At 40.6% G+C, this 15823-nt stretch overlaps 1 pseudogene; it reads right to left on the bottom strand.

The window, feature by feature from the left end:
• Positions 1-4717: 4717 nt before the first annotated feature.
• LOC119939684 lies at positions 4718-9528 on the bottom strand (annotated as a pseudogene).
• Positions 9529-15823: the final 6295 nt, after the last annotated feature.

Genomic DNA, 15823 nt, shown 5'->3' on the forward strand with positions numbered 1-15823 from the left:
GGAATCTGGCAAGAGGGAAAGGGAGACAGTAAATAGAGGGAGAGGAAGAATGTGCCACACTTCCTCTTCACTGGGCCAGAAATGGCAAACATCACCCCTTAGGGACAACAATGACCTTTATGTTTTCACCAACCTGGAGCCCTTCTACTCCTCCACTCTCCTTCTCTTATCCTCCACAGAGACGTGGTTGTCACTATTTGGGGCTCGCTGACATACTCCGGGACTGTCAGCCTCAATGCCCCTTCAAGAACTAAGGACACCTTGACCAGGTTATTAGGAACTGATAATACATATTGATAAAACTCCATCAAGGGGTTGTTCTTGAAATTTAATGCCATTCAGAAAGCCTGACTTCCCAGGGGACTAATAGTCAAATTTATTTTTTAAGACAAAGTACCATTTAGAATATGTGGAATTAGAATTTACCATTCCAGTTTCTCCTCTCGCCTCATTTAATTCATACTAGCTGAAGAAATCAATTGAATGATGAATGATGGCATGATGAATTTAATATCACTAAGAGATGAGGAAAATGTAGGTCAGGAGTCAAAGTTCTGGATGTATGTCTTTCATTCATTCATTCAATCATATTTATTGAGTGCTTACTGTGTGCAGAGTGCTGTACTAAGCGCTTGGGAAGTACGTCGGCAACATAACATATCTTAGTAACATGTCTTAGAACTTAGATCTAAGTTCTAACCTTTAGAGAACTCTTAGAGAAGCAGCGTGGCTCAGTGGAAAGAGCCTGGGCTTGAGAGTGAGAGGTTGTGGGTTCTAATCCTGGCTCTGCTACTTATCAGCTGTGTGACCTTGGGCAAGTCACTTAACTTCTCTGTGCCTCAGTTACCTCATCTGTAAAATGGGGGTTAAGTCTGTGAGCCCCCCATGGAATAACCTGATTACCTTGTATCTACCCCAGCGCTTAGAACAGTGCTTGGCATAGAGTGAGTGCTTAACAAATACCATCATCTTCATTAAAGCACTTAGTACAGTGCTCTGCACACAGTAAGTGCTCAATAAATACGATTGAACAAATGAATGAATAACCCCAGCTCCACCATTTGCATGCTGTGCAAACTCAGGCAAATCACTTCACTTCTCTGTGGCTCAGTGTCCTCGTCTGTAAAATGGGGATTCAGTAACTGTTCTTCCTCTCCCATCTTATTACCGTAGCCCCATGTGGGACAGGGAATATCATTCATTCATTCAATCGTATTTATTGAGCGCTTTACTGTGTGCGCTTGGAAAGTACAATATGGCAAAAAAGAGAGACAACCCCTGTCCACAATGGGCTCACAGTCTAGGGGAGCGGAGATAGACATCAACACAAGTAAATAGGCACTCTAATGGGGAAAATAGACTAAAAAATATTTACAATAAAGTGATCAGAAGAATTCATTGAATGGATAATTGAATACATATACACACAAGTGTTGAGGAAATAGAGAAATGAATAACAAAGTTCTAGTGGTGAGTTTGATGTGGGGTTTATTTTACATTTAAATCTGTACCATTTAGACGCTTGGTAATCTCCCCACCTTCAGCCTCACAGCATTTGGGTATATGTCCACAATTTATTGATCTATATTATTGTCTGTCTCCCTCATTAGACTGTAAGCCAGCTCTGAGCACGGAACATATCTACTAATGCTATTGTACTGTACAACAAGTGTTTAGTACAGAGCTTTGTAGGCAATAGGGCTCAATAAACACCTTTGATTGATTGCTACGGTTAGTGGTTTGGGGAATAAATTGAAGCCAGCTCTGATTGTTGGGACTTTTAATAGAGCTGAGATGTTAAGGAATAGAAAATATAGGAGAGACTTTAAGTAATGATATTTTACCACCTGCAAATGCATACCCTGGCTGAAAACTCTATTTTTCTTATATTGTATAGTATCCACGCTAGCAATGGGATAGATGCCTTGAAGTTAAATGCATCCAGTACAAAGTACTGAATGACGACAATCCCAAACAATCCAAAACAATGAATCTTGAACCACACACCTCTAATTCTCTAATAGATCAGGGTGGAGAAAACTTGACATAGAGGCTAGCAGGACTTAAAATGAGATCTTTTCCTTCTTTTCTCAAACTAGAGCAATAAATTTAAAAAAAAATGGTAAATACCTGCTCCAAGAAGGGATTTCCCAAGGTCTATGGCAGAGGAGGGAGGACCTGGAGACTGTAGGTTGGATGAGAAGTTGAGGAAGCCAATCAGCTTTACATCCCCCAGGGAGAAATCCAGAGACACTGCAGTTCTGGTGGCTCAGTGACAATTTTTCAGAATAAGCTGAGGGCGGAACATATCTTCACTGCACAAAGCTCCGGATGGAACACACAGGAAGCCCTCACACTGCAACTGGTTTGAAGTCTGCTCCACTTACCCCATTTGCTCAAGTCGAGTGCGTTTCATCTGTCTGATCTACTGCTTCATGGCAATTGTTTTATGTGAAATGTTTATAAGGGATAGGTTCTGTGAAACCAATTTGAGATGATGTTTTGATGGTATTTGTTAGGCACTTATTATATGCCACACACTGCACTAAGCGATGAGGTAGATATCAATTAATCAGGTTGGGCACGGTCCATGTACCACATGGGATTTACAGTCTTAATCCCCATTTTACACAGAAGTAAATTGAGGCAAAGAGAAATGAAACGACTTGCTCAAGGTCTCACAGCCAACAAGTGGTGGAGCTGGGATTAGAATGCAGATCCGTCTGACTTCCAAGCCCGTGCTTTATCCAGTAGTCCCTGCTGCTTCTCAGTATCTGCATACCATTTTTAGGAAGAGGACACAAAATATGTTATTTCTGGACCAGGACCACGATAGAGTCTTATTGCTGGTATCTTAAAGATATCTAGGTCACTTTTTCTATTAAGGCATCACTATCTTTGAGTTCTCTGGGCCGGGTGTGTTCTCTGAGATGGGTGAGTGTAGTCTCTTTGTAGTTGTGTGGCAGCTACCTGTGTGTACTTAGTTGCATAGTGAATAGCAGAACCAGCTTGTAGTCTCTTTGTAGTTGTGTGGCAGCTACCTGTGTGTACTTAGTTGCATAGTGAATAGCAGAAGCAGCTCTCCAATAGCAGCTTCTTGGAACATGCCAAGTTTTCATTCATTCATTCGTATTTATTGAGCGCTTACTGTGTGCAGAGCACTGTACTAAGCGCTTGGGAAGTCCAAGTCGGCAACATTTCCTGCATGTTAGTATAACTGAGGTAACTGTGAATCAATTCCACTAGCTGATCGTGTCCTCAGATTGGATTGTATCCAGAGACCAATATTACAGACTGCCTGTTTCACTAAAACAGGGCATGGTGCACAAAGGAAGTAGTGTAAATGGGTTTCCTTTCTGTGATGGTGGACTTGAACTTTCCATTTCTTTGGGCTTCCAACAGTCTATTCCAATATCATCGTTTGAGACCGTGTTTTAGCTTTTCTTTATGTTGTTATTTTATTCATAGGGCTTCAAGGTGCCATTTTCGAGTTGCCCATTTAGCATCTGTTTAGCTAATCTGCTGTTATCTGCCATTTCTTGTAATCCTGTCATCTCATATGAGGCAGACTATGGTTTTGGGGGGCTGATGATGACTTTCTTCCTGAAATTGTATGTTTCTTCTGCAGTAGATCCAGGTCTCACAGTCACATGGAAGTTTGAGTGCCACATCTTGTGTTGAGACATGGAATTCAGTTACAGGTCTACCCATGGTGTTGATTTTGGCCTCTGGAGGGAAAGGACAGGTGCTTAGTGGATGTGAATCTTTTTGTCATACTCCTCTCAACTCCAAGTTATGATGTTGCCCCATGTACCCAGATGTATTTTCCATTTTCTCTGGATATTATTCAAAAGTTTATAAATTTACTCAATCCTACAGGATAGCAGCATCACCAAGTTGAAAGAACACTAGTCTGGGCAGTCAGAGGACCTGGGTTCCAAACCTGGCTCCACCCCCTGAGTGGTGGGTAAGCCAGGTTGGGTTAGTTTGGTTAAGCCACTAAACTTTTCTGTGTCTCAGATTGACTGTGAGTCCCATGGGGGCCTGAAAATATGTCCAACCTATTTATCTTGTATCTACCTCAGTTTTTAGCAAATGCTTGGCACAAAGTAAGCACTTAGCAAATGCTATTCATTATCATTATTGTAATTATCTTTATTATTTTTATTATTATTTGCAAGGAACAATGAGCTCTAATGAAGTTATCCATTTCACTGTTTATTATAATTCATTCATTCAGTCATATTTATTGAGCACTTACTGTGTGCAGAGCACTGTACTAAGCACTTGGAAAGTACAGTTCAGGAACAAAGAGAGACGATTCCTGCCCACAGTGGGCTCACAGTCTAGAAGGGGACACAGTCCCTGTCACACATGGGGCTCATACTCTCATCCCCATTTTACATATAAGGTAACTGAGGCCCAGAGAATTGAGATAACAACAATTTACGTATTTTTTCATGAATAAATTTACAGATGACAGCCATTCAGTGGGACCTTTCTTTAGCTGGACAATAACTCCAACTGTGAGTAATTTGACAGATCAAATCAGTTGTCCCATGTGAATTCTTGTTTTTCTCTTATTTCTATACAATAATATCCACTGGCTGGCATATGATTGTACAACATATACAGTCTAAGAGACACCAGAGGTGTTATAGAAAACCCTTAAATGGGAATAAATAATAACATAATTTCTAGTTGAGCATTTTTAAGCCTATATAGCTCTTAGCTCACAGAGACAAAATGTTGGATGGGTGCAGTTTTCAGATACAAATCTGTCTTTTAATCCATAATAAACACAGTTCCCACATGAGAAATCATCTTGCACAGACCTGTGAAGAAAGAAACACCATATCTGTAAGCCCTTTTCAAATGTGTTTGAATGGAGTAAAGCTATTTATCCAACTAAATGTGGAAATAGAGGCAAAGTCAACAGGAAAGAATATATGAAGAAGATAAGAGAGGCAGCCAGAATATTGAATTCCCAATCTTATTTTCTCAGTACCATGAACTACAGATATGTGTCTTGGTGTTCTAATAATTAATAATAATTAGGGTACTCATTAAGCACTTACTATGTGTCAAGCACTGTTCCAAGCACTGAGGTAGATACAAGTTAATCAGGTTGGACCCAGTCTTTGGCCCACATGTGGCTCACAGTCTTAATCATCAGGTAACTGAGACCCAGAGAAGTGAAGTGAGTTGACCAAGGTCACACACAGACATGTGCTGGAGGCGGGATTAGATCCCATGACCTTCAGGTTTCCAGGCCCATGCTCTATTCACTAAGCAACACTGCTTCTACGTGTTCTGGCAGTGAATAGCTCATGTTTATGAAAGCTTTAAAATTCATTAATCAGTGAAGAAGGCACGTGAACCCCAGGAAAGGGTTGGTTGGATTCAGGATATGGCCACTTTCACAAGATGATGCATAAAGTAGTTTTGTTAGCGGGTTGGAAAGTCTCAATCTAATTAAACAATACTGAAATCTTGTTGAAAGTTAAAGCCGTATGATCTGTGGTGAGTGATCTATGTAACTAAAGACTGTAATATCCCTTAAATTGTAATGAGGGCCTGGAGAAGTCCATTTTCTTATGTGTTCTCTCAGATGACCTCTAAACACAATGAGTGAATGGACGAGAAGTTGCTCTATTATTTGTGTCCCAAGAAATGAGAGAAAATCAAGAAGGTAAAGTGCATTCTCTCTTGTAGTTGGTTTTACACAGAAATGTAGTCTTATCTTTCTGTGACACAGATGGGAAGCGCAGAGTTTGTCTCAAGTTGTTACGCTGCTACACTCTTACAAGAGTCCATGAATTCTGATTTTGGGTCCTGGACTTTTCCTTTATTCATCTAGGAGAGAAGCTCATAGAGCAGAGTCAGTGACATACTGCCACAAAGGACACAAACTTACAAGTCATGGGAGAGACCAGATCCATCCTTCCACAGCCAGAGTTCATCAGAGCCACTCCGAGACAGTCCAGTCCAGTAATAAGATGTCAAAAGTTTCAGAAAATCCTGGATGGAACCAAAACCAAACCATAAAGACATATTTCCCGTTATTCTCTTTAATGGCAGCAGAACATTTTAGCAGGTTATTGGTTGACAAATAAATAATATTTGTTACCAGAAATAGAAAGCTGTAAATAACCGACAGATTGCCTTCCACCTTGGACACCTTAAGATACAAACCATCTCCTTCAGGAACTTTCCATACATAGCTAGAAAAAGTAATGCTACAGACGTGTTTTGGCTGTACAAAAATGTATCTTAAATAATCCTTATGAAGATGCCAACTTCATTGCGAATCACTGAGAAGCGGTGTTTGCTTACTGGAGAAAGTACGGGCCTGGAAATCAGAAGGACATGGCTTCTTATCCCAGCTCCACCACATATCTGTTGTGTGAACTTGCACAAATCATTTAACTTCTCTGTGCCTCAGTTATTTCATATGTAAAATGGGGATTAAGACTGTGATCCCCATATGGGACGGAGACTACGTCTCACTTGATAAGCTTGAATCTACCCCAGTGCTTATTTAAGTGCCTGGCATGTAGTAAGCGCTCAACAAATACCACTGAAAAAACAACAAAAAAAAAACCCCTCAGGCTGTAAGCAAATGAGGTGTTTACCAAATGAAGGGTTAAACCGAAGAGTGATGAGTTAGTTTTGGGAGAAAAATAGCGTTAGGATAAATGAGGCTGGATTTTGGTGGGTCTCTGGGTTTAAAGTGAGATTAAGACCTAGTCATTTATGTCTTCAAGATAAAATAGGAATAAAGCAGGTATTATAAACACTTTTTAAGCATTCCCATTTTTCCTGGTTTCCAAAGCAGGGTGCACCTCTACTAGATGTGCATATAGAATGGGCATGGAAACTAAATTCAACCAGGTATGGTGACTGCGTGAGAGAATGAGGGACCACTAATTCATTAGAAGAAGCATGGCATAGTGAAAGAGAGGGATTGGCTGTCAGAAATCCCAGATTCTAATCCAAGTTCCATAACTGGATGATGTGCAACCTCGGGCAAGTGACTTAACTTCTCTGTGCCTCAGTTTCCTCATCTGTAAAATGAGGATTTTACTCAACCTCCTTAGAATGTGAGCCCCACATATGTCCTTGACTTTGTCAAATCTGGTTACACTGTACCTTGCCCGGCCTTTAATAAAGGCCTTCACATATAGTAACTGCTTAGTAAACACTGTAATTACTATGATCAGTATTAGCATTATGTCCCAGGATTATCCTCAGCTTCTGTTCTTAGCCTGACCCTTGGTTTCCACAGAATATACAAGAACCTCTACACTCAATGAACCGAAACTACTCTTCTCAAAGATTCTCTAGTCATCTTTCAATCCATGGTATTCACTATATACCTCTTGTATTTAGAGAACTCTACTAAGTTCTTGAGGAAAATAGAAACAATTTTCATGTTCCCTGTCCTGAGGGAACGAGCAATCTAAGTGGGATCTGGGCATACTAACATTATTTACGAATAGCTGGCACAGAAGAAAGTAGAACAGTAACCTAGGCTGTCACTATGTCATTGTTGTGAATAGGCTTTGGTTCGCCTCATGCTCTGTGTTTTTAGGAAAATATCTTCACTTCCTCACAGTAATTGCTGGAAAACCCAGCATTTCAGTATGGGAAGATTCATGTAAATGAAGTTACTATTTCCATTGTCTGATTGATTCTTATGATAGCCCTGTGATATAGATAAATATATAATATTTATATAGTCTATAAATATAATATGGTTAAATATTAATATATATTAAGTGTAAATATAAATACGATTGAATGAAGGAATGAATAAAAGATACAGATTCCTCTCCCTTTTTTCACCTAGGAAGTGGCACATTCTTGGTAGTGTTATGAGACCATTGTAAATCAACCTTTCAGTTGAACGATAATAATAACTGTGGTATTTGTTAAGCACTATGTGCCAGGCACTGTCCTAAGAACTAGGATGGAGAAGCAAATCAGTACTAAGCAAATCGGAATGGACACAGTCCCTGTCCCACATTCTCAATCCCCATTTTACAGATGAGAAAATGCAGGTGCAGAGAAGTGAAGTGATTTGCCCAAGATCACACAGAAGACAACTGGAGGAGTCAGAATTACAGCCGGACTCTAAGACTCCCAGTCCCATGCTCTACCTACTGTGCCATGCTGCTTCTCAATCAGAAATGCCACAATTTTTTGGTGGTACTAGGAGCCCTCAGTGGAAGTGTCAAAAACTGAGAACGCTGTGATACTATTCCAACACACAGTCCAGAGCTCCGTTATTTAACCTCCAGAATAAGTATCAGAAATGCAAATATGAGAGAACACACTTGCTACTCCTTCATGTCTTCTATCTTCAGGAGACTGGAATTCATACTTCTACAGGCAGTTTGACTCTCGAGAGAAGTCTTGGCTTCTGTAGAAATGTAATAACAATTCTCTCTGTTCCAGATCCAGTTTTCTGGGCAAGAGCCACAGTAGCATCCTAGAGATAGAAAAGAGAAAATTATTAATCAGATCATTCCATTTTGCAATTTTAAAGCAGGTAGCTTTTCATTCCAGTAAGGTCCTTATGTTCTGACAACATCCTTGGAAAGCAGGGGATTGGCAGGGATTATTATCCCCATTTTACAAATGAGGAAACTGAGGCATAATGGGATAGGATTAGAGAAGCAGTATGGCTAAATGGAAAGAGCCCAGTCATTGGAGTCAGAGGTCATGGGTTCAAATCCCAGCTCCGCCAATTGTCAGCTGTGTGACTTTGGACAAGTCACTTAACTTCTCTGGGCTTCGGTTACCTCATCTGTAAAATGAGGATTAAGACTGTGAGCCCCCTGTGGGACAATTATATTATATATAATATAATATATTAATATTATATCTCATATTACTATATAATATAGTATAATATATTGTTATAATATCATATATTATGATTGAATATAATTATAATTTGAATATATTGAATATATAAATAATCCTATATATTTATAGGATCAGAAATGTGTGTTTAATTTGGAACCTTGCTCCACTCCAGGTTGAAAATGAGAAAAGAAAAGTTAGTATCACCTACCTCTTAGGTATGTGGCATTGGGAACTGAAAAAGGGCTCTCAGGTCCTTGGTCAGAAGAGTCTAAAGACATGACTGGGATTAATATAATTTATCATTATTATTTCTAAAATGATAATTAAAATAGAATCGGGACAAAATGGACAAACTGAAAACTGAAAAAGGGCTCTCAGGTCCTTGGTCAGAAAAGACATGATCGGGATTAATATAACTTATCATTATTATTCCTAAAATGATAATTAAAATAGAATCAGGACAAAATGGGTAAACTGCTATTTCAGAGGGGAAAATAGCTATTTCACTGACCCGCTCTGAAGCAAATCATTATTTTGGTTCATCCAGATGCTACTTACTATTTACCACGAGGACCCCCAGTGCTAGCACGGATACCATGAGGGCCAAGGCCAGGACCCCAGAATCCCTGCCAGGAGCCGCCAGGGAGTAGACATGGAATCTGGCAAAGAGGGAAAGGGACACAGTAAAGAGAAGGACGGGAAAAATGAGCCACCCTTCCTCTTCACTGGGCTGGAAATGGCACACATCACCCGTTAGGGACGACAATGATCCTAGCCTATGAATTTTCACAAACCTGGGGCCCCTTCTTCTCTCCTCCACTCTCTTTCTCTTATCCTCTACAGACTAATGCCCAAGGACACCCTGACCCGGTTATTAGAAGCAGCATGGCTTAGTGGAAAGAGCACAGGCTTGAGAGTCAGAGGTTGTGGGTTCTAATCCCGGCTCTGCAACTTGTCAGCTGTGTGACTTTGAGCAAGTCACTTAACTCGTCTGTGCCTCAGTCACCTTATCTGTAAAATGGGAATTAAGACTGTGAGCCCCTCGTGGGACAACCTGATTACCTTATATTTACCCCAGCGCTTAGAACAGTTCTTGGCACATAGTAAACCCTTAATAAATGCCATTATTATTATTATGGTATTTGTTAAGCATTTACTATGTGCCAAGCACTAGGGTAGATACAAGCTAATCAGGGTGGGCACAGTGCCTATCCCAAAATAGAGCTCACACTCTTAATCCTCATTTTACAGATGAGGTAACTGAGGCACAGAGCAGTGAAGTGACTTGCCCAAGGTCACACAGCAGACATGTGGCAGGGCCAGGATTAGAATCCATGGCCTTCTGACTCTCAGGACCATGATCTTTCCACTAAGCCAGTATTATTAGTCCCTAATACTGAGAATATTAACAGTCCCTAATATTCTCAGTATTAGGGACTGATAATACATATTGGTGCAAATCCTGCAAGCGGTTGTTCTTGGAATCTTATGCCACTGAGAAAGCTTGACTTTCCAGGAAGCAAGTAACAAAATTTATTTTTTAAAACCAAGTTCCATTTAGAAGGTCAACCAAAAGTGTTCTCCCCTCCCCTCATTTCATTTATTTCATGCATAAGAAATCAACGGTATGATGAATAATGGCATGATGAATTTAATGTCACTAAATGTGGTAAATCCAACTATACGTAACAGTACATTTTTGAGGGTTTCCATGTCAACAAATGAAATCAACCAGGTAAGAATTAATGCTAAAATGGCATTTCCAGGAAACAGTTTCCTCTCTGCTCTACACCGTATCATATTTTCTCAATATTTTTAATACACTCTTAAGGCATCGTGACCCAATTATGACACAAGGGGAGCTGAAATTAGCCTGGAGCTGTAACCTCTCCTTAGCTGTTCCCCAGAACCAAGGTAGGAATAAAACATATTTTGGGCACTCACTGGATATAATGCATTGGTTTAAACCCTTGAGAATGTATAACAAAAGAAAGAGATAAATCCCATGTACACAAACTTTTCATACTCTAATGGGGTAAACTAACTTAAAAATGTTTACAATAAGGAAAAATTAATTGAATGGATAATTGATAATAATATATGTACACGTGCTGAGGAAATACAGAAATAAATAAGGAAGGGCTAGTGGTGGGGCTGGATTTGGGTTTATACGCTCTTAACTCTGTACCCTTTGGGAACTTGGTATTCTCCTCTGCTCAATCACACAACACTTGGGAACATAGCGCTTAGAACAGTGCTTTGCACATAGTAAGCACTTAATAAATGTCATAATTATTATTATTATCCATAATCCATTAATTTATATTAATGTCCATCTCAATCACACAACACTTGGGAACATAGCGCTTAGAATGGTGCTTTGCACATAGTAAGTAAGCACTTAATAAATGCCATTATTATTATTATTATCCATAATTTATTAATTTATATTAATGTCCATCTCAATCACACAACACTTGGGAACATAGCGCTTAGAACAGTGCTTTGCACATAGTAAGTGCTTAATAAAGGCCATAATTATTATTATTATCCATAATTTATTAATTTATATTAATGTCCATGCCCCCCACAGCCTGTACCCTCATTGTGAGCAAGGAACATGCCTACCAACTCCGTTGTACTGTACAATGAGTGCTTAGTACAGTGCCCCGCAAACAGCAAGAGCTGAATAAATGCCAGTGATTGATTGAAACAGGTTGTGGTTTGGGGAATAAATTGAAGACAACTCTTATTGGCCTGTGGGATTATGATTAGGAGTTAAGATTAAGTGAACTCCAGATTAGGAGTTAAGGAATAGAAAAACGTAAGAGAGGCTTTAAGTCGTGAGATTGTAAGAGCTGGAAAAACATACCCTTACTGAAAATTCTATTTTTCATAATGTAGCGTATCCAGGTTGGCAGTGGGCTAGATGCCTTGATGTTCAATGATGTGGTACAAAGAACTGAATGACAATGATCCCAAACAATCCCAAACAATGCAATCTAAACCATAGATCTATTGTAATTATTATAATTCCATTATAATTATATAATTGTATTATAACTGTAATTCCATTATATTTGTATAATTATATTAATTATGACTATAATTCCATTATATTATAATTATAATTAGATTATAATTCAATAACGGACAAGCCTAGATAAAACTAGGCGTCAATTCTAGCAGGCCTGGAAAATTAGATCTTTTCCTTCTTTTCTCAAAAGAGAGAGATAAATGGGAAAAGTGCCAAATACCTGTTCCGACAGAGGATCTTCCGAGGTCTTCGGCAGAGGAGGCAGGATCTGGGGACCGAGCGGTGGAGGAAAAGCTGAGGAAGCCAACCAGCTCTACATCCCCCAGGGAGAAGCTCAGTGAGAAATAGTGCAGGTCTGTTGGCAGGGTGACAGATTTTCAGATTAATTTTCAGATTTTCAGATAGTGGAACTTGACTTCACTGCAGAGACCTCTGAATGGAACGCACAGGAAGCCCTCACACTGCCATGGGTTTGAAGTGTGTTCTACCTAGTTTATTTGCTCAACGCTCAAGTGTCTTTCATCTCTCTGAGCTATTCGGAGAAGCAGCGTGGCTCAGTGGAAAGAGCCCGGGCTTTGGAGTCAGAGGTCATGGGTCCGCCAACTGTCAGCTGTGTGACTTTGGGCAAGTCGCTTCACTTCTCTGGGCCTCCGTTCCCTCATCTGGAAAATGGGAATTAAGACTGGGAGTCCCCCGTGAGACAACCTGATCACCTTGTAACCTCCCCAGCGCTTAGAACAGTCCTCCGCACATAGTAAGCGCTTAACAAATACCAATATTATTATTATTGGCTTCATAGAAATTGTCTTATGGGAGATGTTTAATAAGGGACAGGTTCTGTGAAACCATCTTGAGACTAGGACTAGAGTCCTATTAAGCGCTTAGTACAGTGCTCTGCACACAGTAAGTGCTCAATAAATACAATTGAATGAATGAATGAATCCAGTCATTTCTCACATCTATTTTTTTTTTAATGAAATTTTCTATGTGCTAATAAGTGGTGGGGTATGCGCAGTCCATGACCAAAATGGGACTCACAGTCTCAATCCCCATTTTAAACAGGTGGTAACCGAGGCACAGAGAAGGAAAGTGACCTGCCCAAGGTCCCACAGCAGACAAGTGGTGGAACTGGGATTCATTCATTCATTCATTCAATCGTATTTATTGAGCACTTACTGTGTGCAGAGCACTGTACTAAGCGCTTGGGAAGTACAAGTTAGCAACATATAGAGATGGTCCCTACCCAACAATGGGCTCACAGTCTAGAAGGGGGAGACGGACAACAAAACAAAACATGTGGTCAGGTGTCAAGTCATCAGAATAAATAGAAGTAAAGCTAGATGCACATCATTGACAAAATAAATAGAATAGTAAATATGTAAAGTAGAATAAATAGAGTAAAAAAATCTGACTCCAAGGCCTGGGCTCTATCCATTAGGCCACACTGCTTCCCCTAAAACAATCTGCTCCCCACTAAGCTCCCAGGGAAAAAATTAGGGAGCAACTTTGTGAGCCAGGAGAAGTTGGTCCCCCAAAACACCCACCCCAATCCTACTACCACTTGAGACTCCCTTCCACTGTAAGCTCATCCCTAGGCTCATTTTGTGTGGGGGAATGGGTCCATTTGTTGTTATAGCTTTACCACCGCTGCCCCCCCCCCACCCCCACCCCAGGGCCTAGTACAGTGCTTTGCACACAGTAAGTGCTCAATATACAAAATTGATTGAGTGACTGGCAGACTGGACTAGGGTGAGAGAGTCCACCAAGGAACTACCATGGAAGCATGACAATTACTCTCCTCCTGTTCAGAGCGTTATTGAAGGCACAATTCCTCCAAGAGGCTTTCCCCGACTAAGTTCTCCTTTCCTCTTCTCCCACTCCTTTCTGCATCACCCTGTTTTGCTTCCTTTATTCATCCCCCATCCAAGCCCCATAGCTCTTATGCACATATCCATAATTTATTTACTTACTTTAATGACTGTCTCCCTCTCTAGACTGTAAGCTCATTGTGGGCAGAGAATGTGTCAGTTTATTGTTGTATGGTCCTCTCCCAAGAGATCAGTATAGTGCTCTGCACATAGTAAGTGCTCAATAAATATGGCTGACTGACCCAGACTGAGCCCCCTCTTTTCTCTCCTCCTCCCCATCCCCCCGGCCCTACCTCCTTCCCCAGGATTCAAACCCAGGACAGTGCTTTATTCACTTGGCCACGCTGCTTCTCAATGTAGCATGGCTCGGTGGAAAGAGCCCAGGCTTGGGAATCAGAGGTTATGAGTTCTAATCCCACCTCCGCTGCTTAGCTGTGTGACCTTGGGCAAGTCACTTAACTTCTCTGTGCCTCAGTTACCTCATCTATAAAATGGGGATTAAGACTGTGAGCCCCATATGGGACAACCTAATCATCCTGTATCTTCCCAGTGCTTAGAACAGTGCTTTGCACATAGTAAGTGTTTAAAAAATACCATTATTATTATTATACCATTTCATACACTCTACTGTTTCCGGACCAGAACCATGACGGATTTTTATTTCTGGTATCTTAAAAATGTCTAGCTCACTTTTTCTGTTAGGACATCACTGTTTTTGAGTTCTCTGGGCCGGGTGTGTTCTCTGTGCAAGGTGAGTACAGTCGCTCTGTAGTTGAGTGACAGCGACCTGCGTGTGCTTTGTTAAACTGCAAATAGCAAAACCAAATCTCCAATAACAGCTTACTGTAGACTGACCAGCCTTCCTGAATGCTGATATAACTATTTTTCTTGTGAATCTTTGTGAATCATAGAGAAGCAGCATGGCATAGTGGATAGAGCGTGGGCCTGGGACTCAGAAAGTCATGGGTTCTAATCCCGGCTCGACACTTTGCTGTGTGACCTTGCATAAGTCACTTCACTTCTCTGAGCCTCAGTTATGTCATCTGTAAATTGGGGTTTGAGACGGTGAGCCCCATGTGGGACAGGGACTGTGTCCAGCCCTAGTTGCATATATCCACCTCAGTGCTTAGTACAGTGCCTGTCACGTAGTAGGCACTTAACAAATACCATAATTATTATTGTATAAATTATAATAATAGTAATAATAATGGCATTTATTAAGCGCTTACTATGTGTAAAGCACTGTTCTAAGCGCTGGATCATCAGAATGGATGGCATCCAAGACCAATGTAATAACTAACTGTCTGTTTCCTTGTGTCTGGTTCATAAGGAAAGTGATGTGAATAGGTTTCCTTCCTATGATCATGTGCTCATTGCTCGCAAAACCTACCTCTGTCTTCCAGGCTACCTCTCAGAGTCTCATATTCCCAAAGCCTCTGCAGTGGGAAAGCAAATCGTTTCCCATTTGCTGCCCACTGGCCGGAATTTTCCACTCTTTTGGTCTTCCAACAGTCCATTCCAATATTATCGTTTGAGACTTTCTTTGAATATTTCCTTATGTTGTTATTTCATTCACGTGGCATGTGGGTGCCGTTTTCGAGTTGCCTGTTCAGCAGGTGTTGAGCTAATCTGCTGTTATCTATACTTCTTATATATCCCACCCAGAGAAAGTGAATGGCTGGCTGGTAGGCCCTTCCTTGTAATCTTGCCATTTTATATATAGTAGATTATGGTTTGTAGGGGATGCTGATGAATTTCTTCTTGAAATTGGGTATGTCTTCTGCGGTTAGATCCAGGTCTCACAGTCAAAGAGAAGCGTGAGTATCACATCTGGTGTTGGGAGATGGAATATGATTACAAGTCTACCCACATTTTCGGTTGTGGCCTCTTGATGGGAAGGATAGGAGTTTAGTGGATGGGGACCTTTGGTCATATTCCTCTCAACGCCAAGTCATAAATGTTGCCCCACGTACACTCCATTTTCTTTGGATCTTACTCAAAAGTTTATAAATTTACTTGCTGTTGCAGGGTAGCATCTTGCCCA

The sequence above is a fragment of the Tachyglossus aculeatus genome, chromosome 17 (genome assembly GCF_015852505.1).
Source record: "Tachyglossus aculeatus isolate mTacAcu1 chromosome 17, mTacAcu1.pri, whole genome shotgun sequence".
In the NCBI taxonomy this organism is placed as follows: Eukaryota; Metazoa; Chordata; class Mammalia; order Monotremata; family Tachyglossidae; genus Tachyglossus; species Tachyglossus aculeatus.